Consider the following 10,956-nt stretch of genomic DNA (forward strand, 5'->3'; position numbering starts at 1 on the left):
GCTTTGCTCAAACAAGTCAGATCATAAAAAAAGAGGAGGCCTATACAAGGTCCCTGCCCTCAGGAAATGTTTGGCCTCATGAGAGAAAAAGACAAATTACACAGGCAACTACAACATGATAGAATTATTCTCATGCACTCCGATGATACTGAGAAGTTAAGGGTTCTATGCAACCACATAGGAGGAACATCTAGCCCAAGTCTGCATCACCCTAGAGGGTTTCTCAGAGGAAGATATTTTTTTAAGGTAAGTATGAGGTAGCCAGAGAGCTAGGAAGAGAATGTACTTGGCTAGAAGCCCTGACCCCTCGGAGACAAAAGGTGACGGTATCGAGTACATCTATCCATCACGACCTAGATGTCTAACACTGTAAATTTCAATTTCACCCAACAAATATTGACTAGAGTCCTGATGCAGAGAAGGCATCTGTTCTACTCATTGGGGTAAGAGAGTGTGAGAAAGAGCCATACTTTCGAGGAGCTCATAACACAGTGGGGAGATAGACCTTAAAGACAAAAAATCATGCAGAGGTTGCATAGTATCCCTATCAGCTTTAGAAGCCACCTAAGCCATACACTAGTGATCATTTACTCTAAGGTGTATAAGATATGGTGGGTTTTTTAACTGACAGAAGAGAAGACTGGAAGAGAATTTAGGGAGAAGTAGGGAGAAAGAAGAAGGAAAGAACAGAGGCTTGGCAAGGATCTTGACAGCATGGATACACTGCTAAGCACATATCTCCCTACCATATTAATGGAGGTGGGTAGGCAGGAAGAAAAAGGCACTTATTAGCAGCTTGTTATATCCTCCTGATCACCTTTATCCATTGCCAGCCATGTTCCCCCTGCCCTGCATGGAGAAGACTGTGCTTGCCAAGATCTAGGTACAGCAAGGAGGATGGTGTGGATGGACAGAAAACATCGAGAGACAGAGTCACATGTAAGAAGCCAATATCCTCTTACCCTCAGCACTGCCTCTTAATGGGCCACAGAGCCCTGGGTTGATGGCACCCAGAAAAGCAAAATAGATATTGCTATTTTTCTTCCTTCTCAGAAAACTGGAAGACGATCTACACTTTCCAAAGTTCAGTTAATTCAGGAACAAATACATATTGACACTTCTGTGTTCCAAACTCTAGAGAATCAATGATGAACAAGAGGGTTGTTTTGTTTTGTTTTGTTTTGTTTTGTTAATTATTGCATGGGGGCTTGTAGAAGAGAAAGATACAAAAAACACAAGGGAAAGTACATGGTGCCATTAGAGTACATAGGAAGGGTACCCAGTCTACCCTTGGGTGGTGGTGGGGTTGGGGATCATGGCAGGCTTCCATGAGAAAGATGGTTCCATCTAATGATATACCATCTAATGATATGTGACACTTTGTTTCCTTTAAACCCCAGGGCATAGGTTCAGGGGTTAAGGGAGGAGATATCTGGCTACACAGGAAAAAGAGCAGTGGTATGGAGGCCAGATCTACTACAACCCAAGTAAAGTCAGCTTTCCCAGTCATTGGTGTGGTCTCCTTCTAGGGCACCTTATGAATAACAACAAACATGTTGTTTCCAAGGCCAGGGTTCAGTGCCAGGTTAATCTAATCCCTAAGTCTTGAAATAACAGGAAGCACAAAGCAGACCTGACCCCAACTGGCCCTGCTGCTTTGTTGAAAGCCAATCACCTGCTGCTTTGCTAGCCAATCACCAGCTCCCAGAGCTGGAGGCCATGCCAGAAAAAATGTGGGTCCCAGGAGCAAGGTGTTGAAGTTGAAGGCAGAATTCATCCACATCTCGCCCCAGACAGGAGGTTGCAAAAGGGAATTCTGAAATATGAAATATGTAATGCAACCAACGCTGGCATCTTAACCAGATGGGAGGGAGATGGAGGGATGGATGCATGGATGCATGGATGTGTGGATGGATGATTAGAAGAAAGAGTAGAGGGAGGAGCAGAATGTGCAGCAGAAAGCCTCTGGGGTAGAAGGGAAAACTAGTGTCATGTGGCCAACCAGTCGGGAAATGCCTCTGGTTAGAAATAAGCCAACTACACCTCCCTGGAGTTGACCACATGACATTTTTCTCTAGTTTTCGGCCAAAACCAAGTTTGTGCCATCAGTGCTGAAAGGCTTAAAATTCAAAGGAAACATTTCCACCGCTGCGGGTAGTGTCTGGGGAAGTCCGTGTTAGTTAGCTCTACCCTGACCTGAAGGATGATCACTTACTTTCAGGACAGGGACTAAGAGAGAGTTGTCACCAGGAAAGATTAAAAATGAGACCAAAGCAACCACGACCACAACAAAAAGAGAGAGAGAGAGAGATAAAGAGAGACTTAGAAAATGAACACCTACTTGCTTTCGGATGAACAAGTTGAGTCAAAGTGGTGTTGAGGTGATAGATCCTATATTATATGTAGCCAAGAACCCCCCAGAACTAAACAAATACAGTGGTTTTCCTTTCCCCCCAAAAATATGATTGTTGCAGCCTCTACTGGTGGGGAGAAGGTGAGAAACACATTCTAAAATGCATAAAGATTTACTTAATGTATATAATTCAATTGACTGTTTTGTCTTGTCTCTTTTGTGTTTTGTTCTATTTTGTTTCGAATTTACTTCTGTTGAGCCAGCCTGAGTTGCAGTGGTGAAGCAGCAAGAGATGGTTTTCTTACTTCAGGAAAATGCCACCTTTCTTCCTCACCCCTTCCCTTTGCAGTCGCCTCCCACCCCCCACCTGTTCCTCTCTGTCTGTACATCTGCACTACCCTCAGCATCCAGGGCTCCTCATGCCAAGGCTTTGACAAGCATCCTTTGTATTATTGTGCACTACAGCCCTGTGGAGAGGCCAGCCAAAGTATCATTTTTGCCATTTTACAGATGCGAACACTGAGAACAAAGAAGTATAATGACTTGTACTGTAGTAAATGGCAGAGTTCTAATAAGAACCCAGGCCTTTCAACCCAAGTCTCAGACTTTCTTCAAGCAGATCATACTGGATAAGTGAAGTTAATTATATGTCAAACCAAATTTGTGCTCACACAAATTTGTATGAGCTATATCATGGGTAGCTATATCACGGATCCCTAAAAGTGATGCTTCTGAACTAACAGCTATGCATGATACATCCTCAGTTGGTTAAAATATTCCTCTTACATATATGACATCAAAAACACCAGTCACTTAGAGAAATGGCTGAACTATAATGTCTCTTATTTAAGAATATTTTTTAGTGGTGCCTGGGTCACTCAGTCACTTAAGCGTCCAACTCTTGGTTGTGGCTCAGGTCATGATCTCACAGCTTCATGGGTTTAAGCCCCATGTTGGGCTCTGCCGCTGGCAGTGTGGAGCCTGCTTGGGATTCTCTCTCCCTCTCTCTCTGCCCCTCCCGCACCTGCACTCTCTCTGTCTCTCTCAAAATAAATAAATAAACTTAAAAAAAAAAAAGAATATTTTTTGAGTACTGTAGTGGATGCTATGGCATTACCACCCAGATCCCTGCATCCAGAATTAAATAAAGCACACTCATTATTCCCTTAGCTTTGGAGAGTTTGGGCAGCAGCTGACAACTCTAGGTGAGTTATTTCCTGGGAACTGCCCTCTGGCCCGTGAAAGCTGCCTTTCTTGAGGCCTCCACTGGGAGAGCCAACCTTCATCCCATGACTAGCAGATGAGTAATGAAAGCCCACTTCACTTGCCTCAAGAGGGCAGGGTTCTGAAGGGGTCATTCCAGCTTTAGAGTTACCCAAGGTATTGATGGGATCTCATGAGGTTTTCCATTTCGACTCTTTCCTCTACCCATCCTACTGCCTTCATTCCCTCTCAGGTGTGAGAATATCCCCGCACACAAATCCCTGTCTCATGTAGATGTTTTCCTGTGGAATTCTATCAAAGACAAGCACAGTGAGATAGGCACTGTAAGCTGCCTTTAAAGAAGTTGGCCTGGTGGGGGAGGCAAAGAAGCAAAGGAGTAATCACAGTATAGGATGGCATGTCTACAGTGGAGCTATAAACCCCAGGGGGGAGCTGGGGTGGCAGGGTGTAAATTCCAGTCACAGAAAATAGTGTATCCCTTGATAGTCTTTTGTTATAAAATGTAGATGTCCTTGGTTCCTCTCTCATAACACTGATTTCAATGGCCAAGAAGGCTGTGATGATCCATTCGGGTATGAGAAGAAAAGGCCAAAGGACTAGCTCAACCAAGATTGTGACGTTTACATTTCGGAGAAATGAGGATTTTTTTTTTCTGCCCTTTTCCTTGAGATATCTTTCTACTGGTTAAGGATAGCCTAACTTCTAAAATTCAACATGTTTTATCTAAAGATTTGCAGCAGGTAATTCATAAATGTTTTTGTAGTGACTGATTTGTAACCCTGAGATTAAGACTTTTTCTGGGAATGCTGCAAAACAGTGACTTTGCAGAAATAATCAAATGTGTAATCATGAATGTAGAGTTCATCTGCTCCTCAATCTATAATGACTAGATAAATTAGAATTCCAGCATGCCCCTGTAGCGGATGTGTGTGGAGCATGATGGATGGGGGGTACAGTGTCAGGGCTCAGGGGCTCCTCAACTCCAAGGACTAAGTGATATTTAAACCCATCCTCAAATGGCCTCACATGGCTAAAATTACTTTGGGCCTGGCTTCTCCAATCTCTGGAAGCCATGTTTTATTAACTTAATCCCTAGGCTCTATTGGTTGGTTGATAGCTGTTCATTATAATCCCCCAACTCCTCTAAAATAGATAATGATATATAGGTAGATGATGATGATGAGATGATAGATAGATAGATAGATAGATAGATAAAATAAAAGCTGAAGTTGATCTTTAAAGCAGCCCCTGGGGAAGACCAAGCAGCCCCAGAGTCCTTTCTCTTTAGCCCACCCATATTGGGGGTTTCTCCAGCCAGGAACTTCCTATGAGGAAGAGGAGGAGAAAAGACTATCAGAGGCCAAAATCCTCAGTCATTCAGAGAAGACATGAAAGATAGTATCGGCCACTGGTGTTTAGATTGCACTTTATCAGCCCTTAGAGAATCTCAAAGGTCCCTGGGACACTTTGTCATCATGGAGGGATTTTCTTAAGGTAGGGGTTTCCCCAAGAGTCTCTGACAAGTTTCCCTGTCTGTAGTTGCCCAGAGCCCTCTGTCTCACTGTCCAAATGACCGGATTTTGTTGATCATCGGATGTGTGATGCTACACATATTAACTGAGATATAAATAACTGGAATTTTTTTCGACCCTTTGCTTTCTTTTGGGGTGGAGATAAGTTTGCTGCAACCTTCAAAGTGAACAAAAGTAACATAAATTCCAGTGTCCTGGGACAAGTAAACTGTCAATCCAAACTGTTATAATTCTCACAACCAGTCTCTAAAATATTTTTACTATTAGTCTATCCTATTTAAGGAGAGGCAGCATGGTATATTGGAGGAGTGTATCTGACTTCAAATCCCAGGTCTACCAGTTAGAGTTAATGTCACATTGAGCAAGTTACTTAGGCCCCTAAGCCTCAGGTGTGTCTATCAGTAAAGTGGGTGTTCTAACGACATGTCATTGCAGTTCTTATGAAGAGGAAAGGAATTGTTAGTGAAACACAGGACTTGTGTGCTTACCAAATGGTAGCCATTCTTTTGTATTTTTTTTTTTAATATTAAACATGCGATGCTAGTTTCTGCTGTGCTTCTGGGTTGTTTTTTTTTTATGTTTATTTATTTTGAGAGAGAGAAAAAGTATGAGCAGAGGAGAGGCAGAGAGAAAGAGAGAGAGAGAGAGAGAGAGAGAATCCCCAGCAGTCTCCCCCTCAGCATGGAGCCCAATGAGAGGCTTGATCTCACAACCTTGAGATCATGACCTGAGCCAAAATCAAGCATCAGACACTTAACCAACTGAGCCACCCAGGCGCCCCTCATGACCATTCTTGGTATAGTTTTACCCACTATAAATACTCACTACAAAAATTCACTGTCATTAAAGACAAAAAAAAAAAAAAAGAGTTTCATTTAATTTCTTGATGCCTAAGTATCTTTATGCATAAAAAAAATACTATAGGACTGGCTGAATTCTGCAGTTTCTTTCAACTCAGACTTTCTACAGTTCAGTTATAACTAACATGAATGAAACAGATAGAGAAACCATTATTTTTTTAAGTTTCTTTTTTTTAATGTTTTATTTATTTTTGAGAGAGAGAGCAAGCACAAGCGGGGGCAGGGGCAGAGAGAGAGGGCAACAGAGGATCTGAAGCAGGCCCCCTGCTGACAGCAGAGAACCTGATGCCAGGCTTGAACCTGCGAGCTGCGAGATCTTTACATGAGCTGAAGTTAAACACTTAATCGACTGAGCCACCCAGGCACCCGAAACTATTATTTTTATATAGAACTTTAACAAATGTGTTCGATAGAAAATTAGATGAATCAGAACACCACCTTTCCTAGCATTTTGACTAATTAAAATGTGACAGTTGTTGTTTTTAAAGCATTTCAGATTAAAAGGAATAACAAGAACATTCAAGAGTCTATAACATAAAATTCCATTCCCTGTACCACAAATGTCATTATAGCCCTTACCTGAAAAACCGGGTAGTAATGTAATTAATTCTTTGAATTGTGAGGATTCAGGTTTTAAAGAAATGCAAATCATTAAGCCTAATTGCCCGGCACATAATAAGAGCAAAACAAGAGCAGCTATTTGTATTAGCTGGTATAACAAAAGCATTTCCAAACACTCCTGGATCTCTGCAGGAATGGCTCCTCCACTCACTGATTCATTCATTCAACCAATATCTACCGAACACACATTGTTTACAAGGCACTGGTCTAGTCACTGGCAATGGGGACGCGAGGGTGAAGAGAGGGCTCTCTCTGAGCCCATCGCCTTTGAGAATCTTTCTCTGACCACTCGAGCCTGGGTCACACCCCATCCAACACACCACCCTGTCACCCCTGCAGGTCACTACGATTTGATTCAGAAGTGCTTATCACTACCCAAAATTATCTTTTTCATGTATTTGTTGACTCACTTATTTTCAGTTCGCTCACTCCAGCCCAACCCCCCCAGGACACACATTCCACGGAGGCAGGAACTGTGTCTTCTCACTTACCACTGTATTCCCTGCACGGTACAGGCTTAGGCTGACTCAGGGCTCACATAATTCAACCTCACTTTCATAGCAAAACTCCAGAGAAGAAAATCATCAGAAAAATTCATTTGCTTTTCTTTGTTGGTTATGTTGATGTGTGGAATTAATGAAAGAAAAGCTGAAAAGAGGTGAGATCATTTAATTCACAGAAGCAAACACCCATGAACAATGGCCTTCAATTATCCGGAAGTCTGGGTTCTAATGCTGTGAGACTGTGTGCAACACAGCCTCCCCAACCACATCCTGATCTATAAAATAGAAAGGACGATGTCCTCTCTGACAAACCCGCTTGTAGAGCCATCATAGGGCAAAAACATACAAATACACAAATGTAGCTGCCATTCAGACCCTATTCCTTACCACATTCTTCACACGCATTTGCCCAGCTGGATCTTACACAAGCGAGCCTTTGAAGTACAGAAGAGCAGGGATCATTTTCATTCTGTTTTCCAGAAAAGGATACTGATACGTACAGAGTTCTTCGGACTGTGGTAAGAAAAGAGCAAGGAGAGAAGGGGGAAGGAGGAAGCAAAGGGTCAAGCAGCATATTTGCAAGATGCTATTGTTCATCCACACTCACTTTCATCATTTCCTGTGACCCTCTCAGTCACCCTCGTCCCACTTTATAAATGAGGAAACTGAAGTCCAGAGAGTTTAAGGGAATGGCTTTCCCACAGGGAGCCTACTGGTAAATGGAGACAACAGGCTCCACCCATTTCAAACCCCACACACTTCATTTTCACCCTGTTGCTTCCAAGAAATGATCAAGGGCAAGAAATTTGGGAGGAGACAAACATGCTATGAAAAAGAAAATTTTTAATTACTCAATAATTTTTTAAATAAAGGAGAATTATCAACTCTTTATTTTTTTTCCCAGTTGAACTCTGGGGGGAAATGTATGTGGAGCAACATGAGGTTCGCCACGGGGAAGACTTTAATAACAGATACAGTGTTTTCGTCACTAATGAGCTAATGAAAGATACCTTTGGAAAGGGTTCCAAGATGTGTGTAAACCCTGACACCAGGGCGCCTGGATGGCTTAGTTGGTCGAGTGTCCAACTTCAGCTCAGGTCAGGATCTCGCAGTTTGTGGGTTCCAGCCCCGCGTTGGGCTCTGTGCTGACAGCTCAGAGCCTGGAGCCTGCTTCGGATTCTATGTCTCCCTCTCTCTGCCCCTCCCCTGCTCACGCTCTGTCTCTTTCTCTCAAAACTAAATAAACATACATACATACATACATACATACATAAAAATTCTGACATCAAACCTTTCATCATTCTAGGAGGATTTGAATGAGAGTCTATGTGAAGACAAAGATGTTAACTTAAAGTTTCTAGTTGTGATCTTTGATCTTTATAAAACAGAACTGTCTTTTTAAATTATAAAAGGATACATTTTTACACACTTTTAAAAATTCAGAAGTGAATAATATAGACAGTACCCCCACAAACTCGCCTCATAATCCAGAGACAATCATCATTAACAGCTTGACATAGTTACTGTCTACACTGTATTTGTTTATGCATGCATAAACTTTTACCTGCTTGTGACCATTCTGTACATACTGTTCTCTAACCATTTTTTCTCACTCTTTATGATAGACAGTGTCTCAAGTCAATAAGATAGATCTACCTTTTTCTTTTCAATAGCTACGTAGTGGATATACCATAAGTATTATTTCCTTTGTCTTTGTTTAGGAATTTAATACAATCTTTTCAGAGATGGAACATATTGTTCCACCAGTTTTTTTTTTTTTTTTTCATTCTCCTGTCCAGTTTGAAGTTCCCACACAGTTTTAGTAGGTCCTACTATATAGGTGTGAAAACAGTCATTTCTTTCTTTCCCAGAAGCTTTGGCCACTTGGTCCACTAATTCCGTGTATGTAAGAAATACTGACCAAAAAAATAAGCATTCATTTCTAGAACAAAAAAGGTCTTCAGGTAAAGGTTACGGAGTCTTCTGCTTCATACAGAACTTGTGAAAAATAAAATCTTTATTGCATGAGGCTCAAAGTCAATATCCCATGGCCGGAGAAGTGACCACAATCTCACATCGTGGAAGTACTTAGAATGCTTATAAACCACGTAAAGGACTTTGGACTTCATCCTGGAGGCAGTAGGAGTCGGTGGGATATGGATGTGTTCTTTAACTGGAGGACAGCATGATCAGATAAATGATATAGAAAGATCTCGTGGGCTGAAGATAACGGTTTAAAATGAGGAAAACCCAAGGGTGAGAAGACCCAGTTGCTCATGAATGAAAAGTTTCTTTTAAAGATTTAAGTATTATACTTTATTAATACTTTATTTTTCTAAAGCTACTGCTCTATATACTTTATTAAGGTATTAAGTATCGTTGGGGAAAATTGGCTCTAAGCCTGGGTATAATCACGCTGACAGAACTATAAATACAAACTCTGACCTTACCTTCACCTTCTAAAATGTCCCTTGCTCTTGGTAAATTGCCAAAGAACTGACTTTCACTTCCAAGCTTCTATTCCTTACCACATCAACCTCTCTCTCTAGAGGGCTACTCAAGGATCCTCCCAACATGGGAGCTACTCCCTCCACAGCAAGAGAAAGGGCAAGGAGGAAGCCTAATTAGCCTTATGACCTAATCTCAGAAGTCACACAATGTCACATCCACCACATGTATTTCATTAGAAGTAAGTCATTTAGTCCAAATCACACTTAAGGGGAGAGGAACTAAGTATCATCTCTTGAAGAGGGGAGGGTCAGAGAATTCATTGACATATTTTAAAACCACCACAGGAATCCAGTTTCAAATCCAGACGGATGCCCATGAGAACCAGAGCCTGAGGGGACTGTGAGACATAATTCTCCAGGAACTGATGAAAGCAAAAGGAAATTCTTCGGACTTCTACAGACCTTAGAAGTGGGTGGTTTAGTTTATCTAGACAGCTGAGGCGTGGGGAGGCCAGATGATATTTTAGTAATACTATGAACCTCCACATATTATCAGCTCTGTTAATGAGAGCATAACATCTAACTCTTTCCTGTCATTCCTCGTGAACTATGAGAACATCTCAAGTATTTCATCATTTCTATGTATTCCAAATTTTAACTCCAACCAAGAAAATTTAGCACAAACACTAGTGTTCAGGGAGTGTGTTCTTCTCTTCTGGAGCAGGATTAGACATATTTCATTTGGAGAATGTGAACCTTAAAACAAGCCTTCAAGTACCTGGATACTCTTTTCTGTTCAGGCTTCTGTGAAAGACAACTTTAGCTCATGTGTGTTTGTGTGCTAGAAATTAGATTGAGAAATTACATTCTTAAACCAGGTTATTGAGCCAGTCGGACACTGTAGGGTACAGGCAGGAATAAACTTTACTTTTTATCACCACTGTCCCCCTTTGAATCCTGCATAATTAATTCATTTACCCTCCCCTAAATGAAATCTCAAGCAGACCTCATAGTTTTTCCAATCACTCTCAAACAGTAAAATACTACTATATTTTATCTGGCCTAAAATGAGCATACCTTTCCATTTTAACATCTCCTCTCTGAGTCTTAATGTCATCGTATAATCACAATTGGAGGGGTTGTTTTTTTTCCTTTCTTAGTTGTATATGAAATAATGGAGCATCTTATCATCAATAGCATCTTAGAGTCAATGAAACATAGTATCTCTTCTTCTACTATTAAAAAAATCTATTTAAGCATAGTAACCAAAATTCTATTCTCATCAAATTTAAAACTTCTTCCTTCTGGGGGCTCTGGCCTACTGCAGGCTTGGAAGCTGGTAATGAAAAACAAAAGGGGGGTGCTTAGATTCGTATCTACCTCTTATTCTACCGTCTCCTTCACTCCCTAGCT

This window comes from Panthera tigris, chromosome F3 (assembly GCF_018350195.1).
Source record: "Panthera tigris isolate Pti1 chromosome F3, P.tigris_Pti1_mat1.1, whole genome shotgun sequence".
In the NCBI taxonomy this organism is placed as follows: Eukaryota; Metazoa; Chordata; class Mammalia; order Carnivora; family Felidae; genus Panthera; species Panthera tigris.